This window comes from Nyctereutes procyonoides, unplaced genomic scaffold (genome assembly GCF_905146905.1).
Source record: "Nyctereutes procyonoides isolate TBG_1078 unplaced genomic scaffold, NYPRO_anot_genome, whole genome shotgun sequence".
NCBI classification, from domain to species: Eukaryota; Metazoa; Chordata; class Mammalia; order Carnivora; family Canidae; genus Nyctereutes; species Nyctereutes procyonoides.
Window position 1 is genome coordinate 69874628 of NW_026575049.1, and position 19477 is coordinate 69894104.

Here is a 19477-nt window from a genome sequence, read left to right on the forward strand (position 1 = left end):
TTTTTTAATTTTTTATTTATTTATTTATGATAGTCACAGAGACAGAGAGAGAGAGAGAGGCAGAGACACAGGCAGAGGGAGAAGCAGGCTCCATGCACCGGGAGCCCGATGTGGGATTCAATCCCGGGTCTCCAGGATCGTGCCCTGGGCCAAAGGCAGGCGCCAAACCGCTGCGCCACCCAGGGATCCCATATTTTAACTGTTTTGAAGAATAATCTATTAATGTCTAGGGGAGTTGAATATATATATATATATATATATATATATATATATATATATATATATGTCTTACAACCCAGCATTTCCACTCTAGTCTATCCCCTAGAGAAACTCGCACACCAGTGCACAGGAACGGCCATTGCATTTCTCCGTAGAGGGGAAAAGTGAGAACAACCTAAATGTTCCTCACTGGGTATGTGCTATGTTATTTCCTACACTTTCTCTTTGTTTGAACAGTTTCCTCCTCCTCTTTCTATTGTCTCTGTCTCTCTCTGTCTGGCCCTGGCGGGTGGTGGGTGTGGTGGGAAAGCCCCAGAACTGGGATCAATGTAGGCAGAAGCCCAAGAAGCATGAGTCTATGTGTGAGGAATGTGTATAGAAGCCTCTGAAGCTGGTCCTGAAAGTGGGAGGAAACAAGGCCACTGGCAGGTTGAGGATGCATTAAAAAAAAATCGGGAACCACAGAGGACAACACGTTCTGAAGAATTTAACACCCACTATATGCAAGGTGATAAAGACACGACCCAATCACTTTAAATAAATTCAAGCGTCAGTCCACATCCAGATTAATTCTACCCCAGAAACTAAAAAAAAAAAAAACAAAAACCAACAACCTAGGTTTATTGAGATATAATTCACATACCATATAATTCACCCATTTGAAGTATACACTTCAGTTTCTTTTAGTGTGTTCACAGAGTTGTGCAACCATTAATATAAGCAATCACTGCTGACTTTATTTGATTTTTTTTTTTTTGGCTTAAAACAACAGAAATGTGTTCTTTAATAGGGAGGCTAGAAGTGAGAAATCAAGGTGATGACAGAGTTGCTTCCATCTGGAAGCCCCGAGCCGGAATCTGTTTGATATCTGTCTCCCGTCTTCTGGCAGCTGCTGGCAGTCCTTGGTATCCTCGGCTCACGGCTGCATCACTCCGATGCCTGCCTCCACCCTCACATGGCCTTCTCTTCGGCGTGTCTCTGCGTGTTCTCTCCTCTTCTCATGTGGATACGTGTTACTGGATTTAGGGTCCATCCTAATCTAGTATACAGGCTGGAACGTAATCTCAGCCTCTTGGAGGACAAAAAAAAGTTCATGACAAACAAGGACAGGAAAAGGAAAAGAGAAAGAAAGGAGGAAAGCAGGTCTAGATGAAGAAAAAGGGTGGAGGGAATCAAAGAAGAGTATTAAAAGAAGCAAAATGGGGAGGTGGACGGGGGGGTGGGGGTGACTGGGTGACGGGCACTGAGGGGGCACTTGATGGGATGAGCACTGGGTGTTATGCTACATGTTGGCAAATTGAACTCCAATAAAAAATAAATAAAAAAAAATAAAAGAAGCAAAATGAAGACCTTATGGAGAATGAAGCGGAATGCCTCTGAGGTCAGGCTCCTAGAATCCTAGAAGTCTGAGTACTTCTGAAGAGCCTCCTGGAAGCTCTTTAGCTAAGCAAGAAGGACAACAGAGCTTTTTTTTTTTAGACTTAATTTTTTTTTTTTAGTGAAGTTTTAGGTTTATAATAAAATCGAGAGGAATGTAGAGATTTCCCATAGATCCCTGCCCTTTCTCAAGTGTGGCTCCCCCATTATCAACACCACTCGCCAGAGTAGTACATTCGTTACCAAGATGCTCCTCCCTGGACTCATCTTCATCACCCAAGGTCCTGCGTTTACATTAAGTCCAGTCTCCGTGTTGGACATTCCATGGGTTTGGTAAAATGTACGATAATGTAGATCCTTCATTATGTGACCATACAGAGCGTCTGCGCTGCCCCGAAAGTTCTCTGGGTTCTGCTCATTCGTCTCTGCCCCCTCTCTCACTCTGGGCAACCCCTGATCTTTTCATTGTCTCCGTAGTTTTGCTTTTCCCTCCAGAAGCTTTCAACCCGTGGAATCCATTGCAGAGAAAGAACCCAAGAACCTTCTTTTCATTGCCTGAGATATTGGAATTTTCTAAAATTATTAAAACATTAGGGATTTCAGTACCGTAAAAGAGGAGATCTAGGGCAATGACCGCCAGTCCACAGAGGAACCGAAGGACACCTTAGAGTCGACGTGTACCAAGGCCGCGCTTTACGACGACCCGGACCGGTTATTAGAGAGCTGCAGCCAGGCTGCTGCACGCGGGGTGCAAGCCCTCGGCCCGGCCCGCGCCCCAGTCGCGCGTAGTCCTCACGACGGACTCAGGAAAGGCTGGAGGCTTGCAGGGTGAATCAGCCCCCTGCGGGGTGGGGGGCCGTGGCTGCGGGCCAGGGGGACAGGAACCTGCCGACACTGGTGTGGAAGCCTTCAAGATTCCCACGGAGCAAAACAAATGGGAAGTCAGAGAGATGCTTGAACAGAGGTAGGGCAATGATTTAGGGGGAGCAGCGGCGGACTGGCCCGTGGTGGAAGCTCCTGGAGGCAGCGGACGGGGGGGTGGGGGGTGGCGTGCGCCCGTGAGCCCATCCGACAGACCAAGGGCCTCCAGGCCTGGGCTCTGAGCAGCCCGTGGGAGGCCCGAGAGCCAGGTCATGGCATGCACTGGAGGTGGCGCAGGGGCTTCAGGGGAGCAAGTGCCAGGAGAGCCGGAGCTGCGCCCCATTTACCCAGCGTGGCTTTGTGCTGGTCACACCGGCCCATCTGCCCTCAGAACAGAGTTGTGGAGCCGGAGCTGAAACCGGGGTTGACTGGCCGTGGCTAGGCTGCCCCGCACTGAGGCTTGGAAGGCGTCGAGGGACTGTGGGGCCCGGGCCAAGGAAGCCGTGGGGCGGGGGTGGGGGTGGGGGATGGGCACAGAAACCAAAGGGCTCAGGTGGATGGCGTGAGGGTGTGTTTCACTAAAACTTTCTTTGTTCAATCATTTACCTGGCTCTAGGATGAGGCCTGTAGGATGAGGCCTGTAGGATGAGGCCTATAGGATGAGGCCTGTTGGATGAGGCCCAGTCGAGAGCTCCTCTTAGTAAAAGGTCAGTGGGGGGCCAGGCAGCTGGGGAATGTGTGCTTTTTCCTGAGCTCAAGCTTCCTGATTCACAGGGTGAAATTCAGCTTTCTTATTGCGTCTCCGAGAAGGATGAGCTCATTGGTGGTGACAAGAGCCACCCTCTGTCTTCCCTTCTCTTCTCCAAATGCTGGAGGAAGTGGGATGTGAGCTCTCAAATGTCACAGAAGCCTACAAAACGCTGACTCCCGGATGCCAGGCATAGCTGGGGTTGGCTCGGAACGGGGACACAGGGCGACATCATCATCTGCTAAGAATTCATTGTTCTGCAACTTGCCTGGGACACAATGGCGAGGCTGGAGCAGGAGGGCTGGACGTGGGGCAGGGTGGGGGCAGGCGGGCTGGGTGTGTCTCCCAAACGTGGCCGTCCCGGGGGTGGGGAGGGAACCAGCGGATCAGTCAACAGGCCCACTGTGTGTGGGTTTAGGATACCAAGAGGCAGGGACTCGAAAACCCCTGACACTACAAAGCAAAACAAAAGATGCACCCAGACAAAGAAAGGGAGGGGAGAGCACCGTTTCGGGCGATCTTGATCTTCACCGTTTTTTTAAAAAAAAAGCATTAAAGTAGTCATGAGAAAATTGAGAATTTTGTTTCATGTCATGCATTCGAATCACGAACGGTGGGTGGGCACCGTGGCCTTTGGCAGAGTCTGGGGTGCCATTTGGATTAGGAGGTCTGGAGTGAATGGTGCCGGACTCTCTTGTGGGCAGAGGGGCCCGGAGCAGACCCCCCGACGCTTTCCACAAGAGCTCCAGTGGGCTGGTAGGGGGTTAGAGAGCATTTTATTTGCTTCTTTGTTCGTTGTGTGTTTTCCAGATTTTCTTCTATGTGTATGTACATGCGTGTGTATTTTTAAAACCTTAATTTTATTTTTTTAATTTATTTTTTTAATTTTTAATTTTTTTTATTTTTAAAATTTTTTTACTTTTTATTTATTTATGATAGGCACACAGTGAGAGAGAGAGAGGCAGAGACACAGGCAGAGGGAGAAGCAGGCTCCATGCACCGGGAGCCCGACATGGGACTCGATCCCGGGTCTCCAGGATCACGCCCTGGGCCAAAGGCAGGCGCTAAACCGCTGCGCCACCCAGGGATCCCCTAATTTATTTTTTTTAAATTTTTATTTATTTATGAGAGTCAGAGAGAGAGAGAGAGAGAGAGAGGCAGAGACACAGGCAGAGGGAGAAGCAGGCTCCATGCACCGGGAGCCCGACGTGGGATTCAATCCCGGGTCTCCAGGATCGCGCCCTGGGCCAAAGGCAGGTGCTAAACCGCTGCGTCACCCAGGGATCCCTCCTGGTCATTTTTAAAAAATATATTTTATTTATTTATTTATTCATGAGAGACACAGAGAGAGGCGGAGACACAGGCAGAGGGAGAAGCAGGCTCCATGCAGGGAGCCCCACGCGGGACTGGATCCTGGGTTTCCAGGATCGCGCCCTGGGCCAAAGGCAGGCGCCAAACCGCTGCGCCACCCAGGGATCCCCAACATTCCTAAAAACTTAAAATAACCAAGGACATGCATATTGTAACATATAATAATAGGGGGCGTAAACGCCTATTTGTGCAGATGGTAATTCGTACGTATGATCATAGCTGCATAAGTAAAAACAAACCCATATTAGATACACGTGGCTGGTGGCTGGTGGTTGGTGACCCTCCTGGGTAATGTCTGAAGACTCCCTCCCGTGGACGCTGAGCTGGGACAATGGGCAATAACAGCCTCTATCTCACCGCTGCACCACCAGGGTCTAGGAGAGGACGCGTAAACGACCCCGAGCCAGTACTGGCGGAGTGAGTGGATGAACCACGAGTGGATCTTTAGGCTACGAGTGATCGGAGGGGGATGAAGTCCGTGGCCAGTGTGCTGTGGGATTGCAGCCTCTTGCCCGGATGTTCGAGTGAGGTGATGGGACCAGTGCACGGCCTCGGGAGGCCCTCCTGGTGCAGCTTCCGTGCTTCCACGCCCTTGGCTTTCCCAAACTAACCCTCATGGAGGCGGGAAGCTCGTAGGAGCCCCCTTGTCACCGTCCCAAGGCCGCTTCTGGCAGCCCAGCGGACCCTGTCGGCGCACTCCCTGTACTCCCCACTTGGTTGGCACCGAAGGCGGGGGGGCTCGGTCCCCGTCCACGCCTGAGACCAGCGGCACGCCCCGGACGGTCCCCATGAGGACACAGGGTCCTCCCTGTCCCAGCAGAGTACGTTTCTGCAGTCGGGCTGAGGTTGCGCTAAAGCCCAAGCTCTCTGTCCTGAGAGAGATGAGGATGCTGCACCGTCAGTGCAGGAGGGGGGTGTGCGTGTGTGCGTGTGTGTATCTGAGAACCAAAGTCTGAGATCCAGAAATCTCCCGAGTGGCCCGTGTGTCTAACATCTACTAGTGCCTGTCTGGGCTGCAGCTTCTTTTGGTCACTGAACATCCTTGACCCTCCATTGTTCTAGATTCCATCTCTTGCCTCTTTTACCTAGTTTTTTTTTTTAGATTTTATTTATTCATTTGAGAGCGAGCGAGCGAGCATGAGAGTGAGTGTGAGCAGGGGGAGGGCAGGGCAGAGGGAGCGGGAGAAGCAGACTCCCCGCTGAGCCAGGGGGCCTCCATCCCAGGACGGAGACCAGGACCTGAGCCCAAGGCGGGTGCTTCACGGGCACCCACGCGCCCCGTCTTTTGCCCGGTTCTATTCCCCCTCCCAGGTGACATTGATCCTTTTCGGTTCCTGTGTCCTTCAGGCTCTGGCACCAACCTGTTTATCATCAAGATTCTCAGTCTCGGGGGCTGCACGCACTCTCAGCACCCCTCCCTTCATAGACAGGTAAGCTGTCCTCCCTGCCACCTGCTCACCCGCTCCTCCCACGGTGGCAATGCGCACGGGGTCTCCGGGCCCTTGGAAGTCACTTCAACACTTAAACATTTACTTACTTGCTATGTGTCGGACGTCTTTCTTGGTGCGGGGGGCATAGTAATGGACGAGGGGAGTGGCTCCTGTCTTAGTGCCCCCCCGCCCCAGGGAACTCACTCAGTAGAATCACTGCATGATGATTGCAGCTCCGTGGTGAGAGAAGGCCCGGAGGAGTGCAGGTGCCAGGGAAGCACCCCAGGCTTGGGCTGAGTCAGGGTGGGCACCTAGGGAAGAGCACTGAGGGGGGGCGTGGGGGCGTGAGGTGGCAGGCGAAGGGCGGTGGGTGCCGCGGGATGGGCTCCAGGCCAGCGGCCCGGCCTGTTGGGCACCTTGGCTGTGCAATGGGCCCCACGATCCTGCATTTCTAACCAGCTCCCCGTGACTCCAGAGCTGCTGGCCCGTGAACCTCATGCTGAGCAGCAAGGTTCCATGCCAGCGGTTCTCACCCTTGGCTGCTTTTTGAAGTCATCCGGGAGGTCTGAAAAATTCTGATGCCTGGATGCCCCTTCCAGGGACTGGTTGGCCTGGGCGTGGAGATCTAAAGACGGGCAGAAGTCCCCTGGGGACGTAATGTGCTGTGGAGTTGAGAACCCTTGGTCTGGGTGGTGGTGATCCCATGAGTCAAACCCAGAAGTGCCGGGCTCCGTCGGAAAGCGGCTTCTCCGGGCCTGAGGCAGGTGAGGGAGGCAGGGGCTGGGCCACGCTAGCCTCTGGTCAAAGGTTTGGTTTCTGTGTGCTAAGAGCACCAGGAAACCGGGGAAGGTTTTAAGCAGGACGTTAAGGTTGGTTTCTTTTTCTTTCTTTTTTTTTTTTTAAGCTTGGTTTCAAAAGGATCTCTTTGGCCGCACTGGGGGGCAGCTGGAGGGGAGGACTAACACCGGGGAGACCAGAGAGGCAGTTCATGGGCGAAAGCTGGTGAGAGATCGTCGTTGCTTGGTGCCTTCTGGGTTCCCAGGAGCGAGCTCTGGGATGGAGTTCGGTGGGCAGGACATTTGTTCTTTCCTGAGGAAGCGGGGAGAGAAGCCCAGGGCCGGCAGAGAGGAGCCAGACTGCAATGCAGGTGAGGGGGCGCAGGACGTGGAACCCCAAAGACGCCGTGGCGGGACGTGGATGTTTTGAGCTGAGGGTTATCGAGGCCCAGCAGACTCAGGAAGAGTTGTTTTTTTAATTTTAATTTTATTTTTTTTACTTCTCCCTTAACTGCCTAAAGGAATTTCGATAGAGGGCCCGTACCAGGAAGAGAGCTAACACCAGAGATAACTTTCCGTATCAGAAGGACTTATCTGACTGGTATGGCAAACATTTATTTACCAAACATTTACTCTTCCCATCTTCCTGTGAATTGCCTTCCGCCCCTTTGAAGTTCCAGAGCCGAGCGCCCTTCTCCCTAGCTCAGCGCAGCAGACACGCCTCAGCCGCCCCCCTGTCTTTGAGCCTCATATCGTGGCGGTTCCTGTGCGTTGGAAATTAACTTTTTTTTTCTCCTGCTAATCTGCCTTACGTCATTTAATTATTCAACCAGCCAAAGACCTTAGGAGGGAAGAAGGGAAAAGTTTTCCTCCCCGCCGCAGGCATGACAAAGCCATGGCCAACCCCACCGGAAGCCCCAGAGTGCGTTTGGGCCGACAGATGTCCTCCACTCGCGGAGAGGCCAGGCGTTTGTCCCCCCGTCTCGATCAGCTTTTGGGGTGGGGCTGCGGTAGGACAGTGGCTCCCTGAGCCTAGCGTGGGGCTGATGGCCGCACGGTCTTGCCCTGGAGAGGGGCCTGCATGTGTATCTCCGCGGCTGGCCTGCGGGGGCGGCGGGCGCCCCGAGATGGGCCGGGGGTGGACAGGAAGCTAATGGAGGCAGAACCAGTGGGGCCAGGGACTCATGAGGTTGATTAGATGCGGGCGCTCATGCACTCCTTCATTCGCTCAGCAAATATTTACCGAGGCCTATTATTATTATTATGTACCAGGCACCACTCAAGGCACTGGGGTTTCAACAGTGAACAAAACAGACAAAAACCCTTATCCTTGAGGAGCTTATATTATAGTGAGGGAGTCAGAATAACGAATAATGCAAGAGAAGTACACAGAGGGTAAGAAAGCCAAGTACCTGCTGCGGAGGGGGAGGATTGGGTGGGCGCCGGTGTGGGGTGTCGCCATCTCAGGGGGGTGGGGGTGAAGGCCATATTAAAAAAGCCACTTCTGGGTAAAGACATAAAGGAAGTGAGGGAGCTGGCCATGTGGATACTGAGGAAAGAACATTCTCCAGGAAGATACAAGTACGATGACTCCGGAACTCGAAGTGATGGAGAAAACACGAATAATGGAGATTGAATTGACAAGCGTATCACATCTGTGGCTGTTGCATCGGCCGTCGCAGAAGCGCGAGGAAGTATTCCTCCGGTATTATCAAGAGCAGGTCACTTGTTACTATAAACGAAATACCCGTCCACCGTCACGTCCGAACTATATGCCTTGGTCAGTTGCGACCTTAGGTTGTCCATCCATACGAGAGGTTGGCAAAAAAAATCAGTAAAAGGCTTTGGTATTTACAATAAAATATTTGTTTTTGTTTCTGTTTTGTTTTACACTAGAGAGCATTGTATATTTTGCTATTATTGGTAAATCATGTCCTGGACATCCCTTGTATCAGTAAAATTATATGCCCTCGGTCGTCCCACCCAAGGTGGTTGTGAAATGTTTATCACCACGACACTGGGTTGGAGAAGGATGGGGACGTGAGCGAGGCCCTGGTGGTGCCTTTATGGATTCCTGGCTGCAGGTAACCCGAGGACTTTAGCGCCCAGGAAAACAAAGCTGGGGTCTCCGGATTCCCTAATCTCCGGCTTCCACTTTCCACTTGAAACCCCTTGAGTTCATCTGGTTACCGCGGTATCTCCTCAGCTGTCCCAGACTCAGAGTCTCTTCCTCTCTGTCCACGTCTTTGGGTTGCTACTGAGTCTCCCAGAGGGACTACCTGGCAGTGGATTCTCCGGGGGACCCCCAGAGCTTCAGTTTTGCACAATACCCCAGATCCCGGCTCGTCTGGGTGGAGGGATTAGATATTTTATCTTCCTCAAGAGGGTTTGGCTTCCCTGCATGTAATAACCTGATTAGCAAAGACTGATATTTGCGGTTTTATTAATGGCAGCTGATATTTTTGAGCAGGTGCCCTGCGGGGAACTTGAGACGTGTTATATCGGATGCTCACTACCGCTCGCCAGGCTGTTTTACAGAAGGAGAAATTAAAGCTCATAGGAATTAAATAGCTTGGGGTCACATGACAATTAAGGTAGAGTCTGGATTTGAACCCAAGGTCTGTGGGACCTGGAAGATAATGACTTAAAGCTACTATTCTATATCGCACATGGGCTCTAGCTTTGTCTACAGTATAAAAGAAAAAAAAAGTACACAAATAAGTAAAAAAAGAAAAATTGATCAGCTGACATTTTTATAGAGGATTACAACCTGACCGGACTGTTGCCACTACAGCATCTTCCCAAGAGGGAAGGCAAGTGGGGCTGCTCCAGCGTGTCGTAGGAGGTTCACTGAAAACGTCATTAGACTATTTTCTGTGAAATAGTCTCTTTGGACAGAGCAACCTGTTTGTTTGTTTGTTTATTTGTTTGTTTGTTTATTTATTTATTTTGCCATTTTCTGAGCAACCTGTTTAATGAAACAAAGCCAACCTGTCAGCGATTCCCAGGAGCGTAGTGACAGTGGTGGGAGCTGACGCTGTGAGGCCCCCTCTGCGTGGCCCACCTCAGTTCTGCAGCCCTGCCTTGGGCGCCGCTGGGGGAATCCTACAAATATCCTGTACTCTAAAGGTTTTGTTTATCTGTCCATTTGAGAGGAGAGAGCGAGAGAGCGAGAGAGCGAGCAGGGCCGGGAGGAACAGAGGGAGCGGGACAAGTGGAGGCCCTGCTGAGCGCGGAGCCCGATGCGGGGGGTTCCCCTGAGGACCCCGAGCCGTGACCTGCGCTCAACTGACTGAGCCAGCCAGGCGCCCCCAAATGTTCTGTGCTTTAGTCAAGTTCCTTTGCTCGTGTGTCCCGGGGTCGCGTAACCGGCGCAGAGAGAAGGTCTGAATCCACCCCTAGTCTATCATGACTTAAAATTACTTAGAGAAGTGGACAGAAGTGAAGATGATGGGAGGCCGCGGCCCTACTGAACCCTTCCTCCCCGCCTTCCTCCCTCACTCCCTCCTTCTCCAGGGCACCCGGCCGCCCGCGGAGATGAGCCAGGCCTGGCTGCTACCCCTGAAAAACTCACAGCTCGGGAAGGAGGCCATCCAGAATGACATCACCATAACTTTATCATTTATTTTTTTAAAAGACTTTATTTATCCACCAGAGACACAGAGAGAGGCAGAGACCCAGGCAGAGGGAGAAGCAGGCTCCATGCAGGGAGCCCGACAGGGGACTCGATCTCGGGACCCCGGGTCACGCCCTGACCCCAAGGCAGATGCTCAGCCACTGAGCCACCCAGGTGCCCAAGACAGATTTTTTTTTTTAAGAAAATGACATAAACCCACTTTTTGTGGATCAAGTTTTACTCAGGCAAGAGTGCGGGGAGTCACTCCCATGGTCCAGCAACGGGCCCCGGTGATGCCCCTGCAGACGCTTCTCTGCTCCCCGGGCAGGGGGCCTTGGGGCCATGGAGGACGGAGCCACCTGTGATCTCATGGGGCCCCTTCACCGTTACCTTCTCTGCTTCCCTCTTGATGTGGTGGCAGCTGGGAGGGAACCAGGCCCAGGAATGGGGAAGCACGGGGGGGTGTTGGTGGGGGGCTAAGCTTTGGCCTAAGAAAAGCATCTGACAAACCTACAAACAAACTGTTGTTATAAAGGAAGATATAAAAATGGGCGTAAGCAAATTCATTACCTTATTTGGGCCTTTATGCTTCGTCTCTACGTGGCATGTGTCCTTTTACGCCAGTGACTGACGTGTGTGAAGCCCAAAGTTTTGGAAGGTTTTCCGGTTTAGGTAATTCTGGAAGGGTCCAGAATTGCGGTTCCGGTAAGTCTCCCAATGAAAGAGAACAAGGCCCCGGTGCTATCTCTGAGAGGGACGGGTAATAAGCATCCGCCGCACCGCCTAATGAGCATCTTGGCGGAGATTAAAAGCTGGGTACGTGTTTTTCCAGTCTATACATATAATTTAAATTTAAATGTTTATTTATTTTTTACCGATTGGTCTCGAAGTTGTTTTCTTAGGAGCAAACACTGCGCCACTGCGTATTTCCATTGTAAAAAGGAAAAAATAAAATATCCACGAAATGCCAAGAGGCCCTTTAGGTTTTTGGCGAAGTGCCAGTCCCGTCTCCCCTGTGGAGACATTGGGTCATTTATTGCCTCGCAGGTGCTGTTTGTTTCCTAATCCCTGCCCTACCTGTTTCTCAGTGTCTTCGGTCTTGCTCGGAGCACGGAGCATGTTTTCGTTGTTCCTCTTCAAAGATTGTGTGCGTGACTGTGAGAGCAGTTTATGGTCGCTGGGAAAATGTGCCAGGTGCAGACTGATGAGAGAAGCAGGAAGGACCCCCACCCCGCACGCTCCTAGTACTTGAGTAATGAGTATTGGCAGTTCCTATTCATATTTTGTCGTTTTTTTCCATTTGATTTGCTTTATATATATATATTTAAGATTGTATTTATTTATTCATGAGAGACAGAGAGAGAGGCCGAGACCCAGGCCGAGGGAGAAGCAGGCTCCTTGCGGGGAGCCCGACGTGGGACTCGATCTCGGGACCCCGGGGTCACGGCCTAAGCCGGATGGTCAACCACTGAGCCCTCCAGGCATCCCAGTTTTCTTTATATTTTTGATATAATTGAATCAGATTGTATTTTTCACTGTCGTCTCCTATTTTCTTTCCCTCACATTCTTTCTTTTTTCTTTTTTTTAAGATTTTATTTATTTATTCATGATAGACATAGAGAGAGAGGCAGAGACACAGGCAGAGGGAGAAGCAGGCTCCACGCAGGGAGCCCGACGTGGGACTCGATCCCGGGTCTCCAGGATCACACCCCGGGCCAAAGGTAGGCGCTGAACCGCTGAGCACCCAGGGGTCCCCGTTTTTTTAAAAGATTTTATTTATTTATTTATGATAGACATAGAGAGAGAGAGAGAGAGGGAGAGGCAGAGACACAGGCAGAGGGAGAAGCACCCTGATGTTATTTCTTAAGCAGTTTTATTATCATTCAAGCAAAGAACTCTGTCAACATAATTTTTATTTATTTATTAAAAATTTTTTTTGCAAAAAGATTTTATTTGAGAGTGAGAGAGAATAAGAGCAGAGAGGAGAGGCAGAGGGGAGAAGCAGCTCCTCCCGCATGGAGGCTGACCCCCCTGCCCCCAGCCCCCGACGGGGCTGCATCCCAGGACCCCGAGGTGTCGGCCTGGGCCAAGGCTGATGTCTGACCGGCGAGCCGCGTGGACGCCCCCGTGCACCTCGTTTTCACTGGCTGACTCAGTGACCGACACTGTCTCGGAGATAGTTACTGGGTGATTTTTCAAAGGTAAAACCATTCCTCTCATACACGCGTAAAGTGAGCACATCGGGGCTGCCCCGGTGGCTCAGTGGTTTAGCACCACCTTCGGCCCAGGGAGTGACCCTGGGGACCCGGGATCGAGTCCCACATCGGGCTCCCTGCGTGGAGCCTGCTTCTCCCTCTGCCTGTGTCTCTGCCTCTCTCTCTCTCTCATGAGTAAATAAATAAAATATCAAAAAAAAAAGTGAGCATGTCGGAGATCTCACTGAAATCATTCATGAATGAGGGACCCCGAAAGGTGCTGCTGCCAGCTCAGGGGGGAACGGAAAGGACTGCAGTGGACACAGCTCCGGGAGTTCTGGAATGATTTACAGGCGGACGGTAAAGCGGACTCTCCGGGGGCAAAGCCTCCACCGCCTGTCACTGGACACAACCTCCTTGCGTTTCTAAGGACCCAGGAATTTGCATTTTCATCTGTGTCTAGACCTTAGTCCCAGACAGTGAACGGCACGGAGGCTCTCACGGTTTTCCTGGCAAGATGTGATGTGATTTCGCTCGGCTGCGGGGCTGTGCGTGCTGCGCCTCCGTGGACACGCGTGGGCCGGGAGGCCTGGCTTCCTTCCGTCTGAGAACGAGGCGCCGAGTCGTGCGCCTCTAGGGCCCCCGGGTGCTCAGGTGTAGAGTGAGGACGGCTTGGCTCGTCTCTGAAAGGCCTTCCTGAAGCTCTGGGGTCCCCATTTCCCCGATTACTTCGCGGCCAACGTGCCCACAGGACGAACCGCCGTCTTTCTGTGTCCCCTCACACCCTTCCTTTCTGCAGGGGCGCACACGCACGATGTTCCATGCTACGTCCTCAGGGATTGAACGTCACAGTCCATGCATCCTGAAATTAAAACAATTTTTTAAGTCAACTCTGAAATTGTGGGTTTTCTTGCAAGATGATGCCTTTCGATGGCTTTTGAGCAGGTGGCAATCGTGACGCAGTGGCTCGGGGCACGCACGCACACCTTCGCCCCGTTGCTATTTCCGGGGGCGACTGGGCAGCTTCTACTCTTTGACTTTTCAGGCAGCAAATCATTTAAAGGAAGGAATGGGAACCTTTGGTAACCTGTGAACTTCTGGAAAGGGCAGCCTTGAACCTTGCAGAATGGGTGGCAGCGGCCAGGAAGATGCGAAAGTGTCTTGCGAGGGGCGCTGTGTCGCCGACGGTGTAGGGCCCACGGAGGAGGACACGGACGGGACAACGCGGATACCGAGGACTCAGAGCCGGCAAGTGACGCTCAAGGGTTAGGCTGAACGTGGAGAGAGTTTGGGAGAATCTTCATTGACTGTTTTCACTTAATTTTCCTTTTGAATGTAAGCCCAAGGGTGACATAGGATAAGCATCCACGTTCCATTAGTCTTCGAAAGAACTGCTCTTTCAGTAAGTGGTGGAGATTAAAAGCTGGGTGGGTGCTTTTCCAGGCTATACATATATATATATATTTTAGGATTTTATTTATTTATTCATGAGACACACAGAGAGAGGCAGAGACACAGGCAGGGGAGAAGCAGGCTCCATGCAGGGGGCCCGAGGCGGGACTCGACCCTGGGACCCCAGGATCACGCCCTGGGCCAAAGGCAGGTGCCAAACCGCTGAGCCACCCGGGGGTCCCTCCAAGCTATACATATAATTTAAATTTAAATCTTTGTTTTTCAGGGGAGCAGAGCATCGTGTCACAGATTAGCTGCCGTTCTTACGCTTTCTTCGCAGTACGTGGCGTGAGGGCGCTTCTTGCTGTTGATGGTGGTTTTAAATTGATGACATACGGTGATCGCTTTACGGGAAGGAGAAACAGCTGTAAGAGTCAGTAGGTAACAGGATGCATTCGCGTTTTAGAAACATTAAAAAAAAAATCTGAAACCGAGAAGCAAACAAAAACCATGAGCCTTAGAGTTGAGGAAATATGGTGTTTGCCTTTAGTCAGTGGCTGGAGAAAGAGCTGGAACATGAGCTTCCTCCCACTTCCTCGACAGAAGGGATTTGGCGACCCAAATAAAACAAAGCAAACAGCAGTCCCTAAAGGTATTATATATTATTTCTTTTTCGGACTGCAAAAGCCCTGCTTGTTAGAAGAAACTCGACGGATGAATGGATAAATGAAATGAGGTATGCTCACCAAGTGGAATATTTTTGAACCATAAAAAGCCATGACGTGCCGGTGCAGGCTACTCCGAGAGCCTAGGAAACATGCGGGTGACAGGGGCTGGACACCAGGGGACAAATACCGTAGGATTCCATTTATACAAAATCTGAATGCAGAATAGGCCAAATCACAGACGTAGACAATGGACAGATGCCCCACAAATCAGGGGCTGGTGGGGGGGGTGCCTGGAAGCGGCCGCCTCGTAACAGTGAGGTCTCCCTTCGGGGTGTCGCAGCTGTGTTGGAGCTGCTTAGCCGTGACGGCTGCACACCGCCGGCCGCGTCGTTCGTGCCCCGAGACGCGTGACGCGAAAGGTTAAAATGCTAGATTAGCGCCATGCGGATTTCACCATAATACAAAATAGATAAACAGCCTCCCGCAAGTTATATTTGTTGAAAAACTTAGAAAAGTCTGAACTGTAGGGAGAGAGAGAGAGAGAGAGAGAGAGAGAGAGAGAGAGAATGGGAAGGCCGCTTTGTCGAGGGAGCCTCGAGTTCCCTTGGTGCCCGAGCTTGCCTCCTGCCCCCTGCTGTCCCCTGCTGCCTCCTGCCCCCTGCTGCCCCCTGCCCCCTCCTGCCTCCTCCTGCCCCCTGCTGCTCCCTGCTGCCTCCTGCCTCCTCCTGCCCCCTCCTGCCCCCTGCTGCCCCCTGCTGCCCCCTGCTGCCTCCTGCCTCCTCCTGCCTCCTCCTGCCCCCTGCTGCCCCCTGGTGCTTCCTGCCTCCTCCTGCCCCCTCCTGCCCCCTGCCCCCTCCTGCCCCCTGCTGCCCCCTGCTGCCTCCTGCCCCCTCCTGCCTCCTCCTTTTTTTTTTTTTTTTTTTTTAATTTACGATAGTCATACAGAGAGAGAGAGAGGCAGAGGCAGAGGCAGAGGGAGAAGCAGGCTCCATGCACCGGGAGCCTGACGTGGGACTCGATCCCGGGTCTCCAGGATCGCGCCCTGGGCCAAAGGCAGGCGCCAAACCGCTGCGCCACCCAGGGACCCCCCTCCTGCCTCCTCCTGCCCCCTGCTGCTCCCTGCTGCTTCCTGCCTCCTCCTGCCCCCTCCTGCCCCCTGCCCCCTCCTGCCCCCTGCTGCCTCCTGTCTCCCGAGCCCAAGCCTGAGCGAGCGGGCGCGGGGCTGCAGGTGCTCCTCCTCCTCCTCCGGGGCCGCAAGCCTGGGCCCAGGGCTGCCGGGGAGCATCAGGGGCTCCACCCAGGGGCCCAGAGCCTTGGCCAGGCCGCCGGGAGGCCGTGCTGGGCCCGGGAGCAGAGGATGCCAGGAACACTGAGAAGGAGGCCCGCGGCCCACACAGTGGCCCCCCAGAACCTTGCTCCAGCTCCCCTCATGCCCCCTCCCCTCGGGGCAGCGCACCCGCCGGCCTGAGCAGGTGGGAGCCACAGGGCCCCGACACGGGAGGCCGCAGCGGGCCGGCCAAGGAATCCCAGGGACCTGTGGGCGGCGGTGGGGCCTCTGGGCTTTGGGCTGCGGCCCAGGGGAGCCCCACAGACCCCGCGGGATGCAGGAGCAGTTAAGGAGCCACCGTCTGGGCGCTGGGCATCTCCGCAGGCTCCGCTCCCGCCTGGGATCTGCTCAGGTTGGGACCTGTGGGTTGTGGGACCTGCCCCCGCCTCCCGCCTCCCGTCGGGCCAGGACAGGCTCATCCTGCTGCCCCTGGCGCTTCGAGGGCCAAGCCAGGTTGTGTGGACCCCCGTCCGTCCCCTGGACGACGCTTCTATCGAAGGGCACAGGCTCCCCACAACCCCCTCTGCACCCCAAGGGAGACGTGGGGCTCGGCCGCTGTCCCCGGGCAGGCCTAAGGGCCGATGAGACCTTGGGTTAGGCCCGGGTGGGCTCGGCGTTTCGTCTGCTCCTTCCCGGGGTGCGGGGCTCGGAGTCTACCCGGGGACTGCACTTCCCGGAGGGGAGAAGGCTTGGCCTGGTCCCCCCAGGAAGGGGTCAGGGCAGGTTCCAGGGGTCCGTCTGTGGCCCTCAATCAATCTTCCTGTTGGAGCCCCCTTGCGTATCCTCCCCTCTGTGACTCGGGGTGACTCGGGGTGCCTCCAGCTTCTGAGCGTTTTTGGAGTTCTGCTTAGAAGTGTCCTGCTTCTCTTTGGTAGTCTTTCTTCAGGTAATTACGTTTCTCCTCTCTTGCCAATTCTCTTCTTTTTTTTTTTTTTTAAGATTTCATTTATTTATTCACGAGAGACCCAGAGAGAGAGGCAGAGACCCAGGCAGAGGGAGAAGCAGGCTCCCTGCGGGGACCCGACGAGGATTCGATCCCGGGACCCGGGTCACGCCCTGGGCCCCCAGACGCCCCAACGGGTCTCTTCTCCCAGGTGCTCTGTTAGCACGTGGGCTGCAGTTGGCTCTTCGTGTCGCCCCAAGTGGAGTTTGTGTGTCTGGTTTTCACTCCTACTGTGTTAAGGCGGATTCTGAGAGCACACTCTGGACCTGGAAGCCGGCCGGGCATGGCCTCGCGTGGTTAGATACGTTAGTCTTCCTCCTTAGGGTGGGGGTCAGCCTGGTGGACGTCAGAACCCCCGGGGAGCCCTCGCAACACACAGGAGCCACAGCCTTGTCTCGACAAATTCCAGCACCTGGGAGTGGCCCAGGGCGCCCAGCAATTCTGAGGCCCAGACTGAGGTGAGGTTTGAGGATTTCTGCCATCGGTTCCTCCCGTAATCATTTTTATTTTTATTTATTTATTTTTTTAAATATTTTTATTTATTTATTTATTCATGATAGACATAGAGAGAGGCAGCGACACAGGCAGAGGGAGAAGCAGGCTCCATGCAGGGAGCTTGACGTGGGACTCGATCCCAGGACCCTGGGATCACGCCCTGGGCCGAAGGCAGACTCAACCACTGAGCCACCCAAGTGTCCTTCTTTTCCATTTCCATTGAATTGGGTTTTAGTTCAGTTTGTTTTAGCTCAACAGATGTCCTTCCTTTGTTACGTCTTAAAAATCTTATGTGTTTGTTTCTTTTATATAAAAATATTCTAAAAAAAAATATTCTAGGCTATTTTACCTCCTGTCATGGCCAGTGCTTTGAAGAAGCAGGGAATTCACTCATTACGAAAAAGCAGATGAAGAAACAAACAAAAACACCCCCAAATGTCATCTGTGGCAGGGCACCCCTCTGCTGGGGGCGCTCCGTCCTCAGGAAAAAGACTAGAGAATACGACATACTATAACTAGCCTTGGGATTCGGTGTGTTCCAGAAAAGCGAGGATCCGCGTGGCGTGGGCTTTGGTAGTGACATCACGGGGGAAGTGGGCACAACCTGGAAAAGCGAGTGGTGGGCATCTAGGAGGAACATTCGAAGAAACGTGAAAAATAAACTTGAGGGTGAAGGCTGTAGCCTGAGAACCTGTTTGGGGATCGGCAGAGTTAGCAGGTTTCTTGCTGCCTTCGTTTCCGGATCTGTGAAATGGGTTTCCTTTCTCCAGCTCCCTCCTTGCTGAGGGGGTGGCGAGACGGAGGACTGAGAGAGCATTTGCGATGGGTTCAGAGTTCTTTAAAGAAAAGCCAAGAGGGCTACAAGGCATTTATTCATTAAGTATGAAAACCTTTCATCCTCCCCCCCCCCCCCCACCTGGAGACCTCGGTTATAGAGAAATAATGCAATAATTGTGTTGCAACATGTTTTTCCTCTGGTCGGCTTCCTATTCCTCCCGATTACTCCAGAGGCATGGACATTTAGGCCTCAACCGAAGGCATTGATTGGGAGGCTTTCTCCCAGGGTTGGCCCACTTGGAACCTAGGTAATCCAAGCTAGAGGAAAAGGCAAAAAACCCCGGCTTGTTAGCACACACAACACAAAGCTTTTAACTCAGATCAGAGAGTTCGGTTGGCCTTTACGTGTGAGCCTGTGAGCTGGGGCCTGGAGGCGGTTGAGTTCGGTTGGAAAGGGGATGGCAGGAATGTTCTTGCTTTCCCTCAGTCAAGAGTTTGTTGGGGTGGGAGGCGGGAGGGGGAAACTTGCCAAAATGGGAAAGGAGTAGCTAGAGAAGGGTGGAGGGAGCTAGGAGCGCACTTGAGAGTTATCAGGAGCTGAGGCCTCCTTTCATGGAAACCTGGCTGCTGGGTTGGTTGATGTGTTTTTCCAAACTCCAAACCCCTGTGATCCAGGACTGTGGCTTTAGTCATTATCCAGGCGCTGGTTTGCCCTGGTGCGTAAATGGCCAATTATCTCAAACTGTCAAAAAGGGCCCAGAAGTCTCAAGGAAGGATCAGTTTCCTAAAGTCAGGGAATGGGCTGACCCACTTTTCAAAAGTTGCAGGCATTGATCTGGAGACAGCATGGCTTTGTGCGGGTGTCTGGACGTGTGGGGCGGGAATAGACTTCCATTTTCTTAAAAACGGCTTGATTGAGATGTGATTCACGTACCACACAATTCACCCATTTAAAGCGTACAATTCACTGGTCTTCAGTGTTCCGCGCGGAGGTGTGCAGCCATCACCAAGGTCCATTTTAGAACACTGATCACTTCAAAAGGAAACCCTGTGCCCTGCAGCACCCCTCCCTCCCCAACCTCCCGTCCCACCTCAGGCCTAAGCGACCGCGTTCTTTCTGCTCCTACAGATTTCCTCATTCTGGACTTCCATACGAATGGGGTCATGGGATCGCATAACACGTGGTCTTCTCCGATTGGCTCCCTCCCTTGGCCGGCCGTCTTCAAGGTTCCTCCGTGTGGTGGCGTGTGTCAATATTCCATTCCTTTTTGCAGTTGAATAA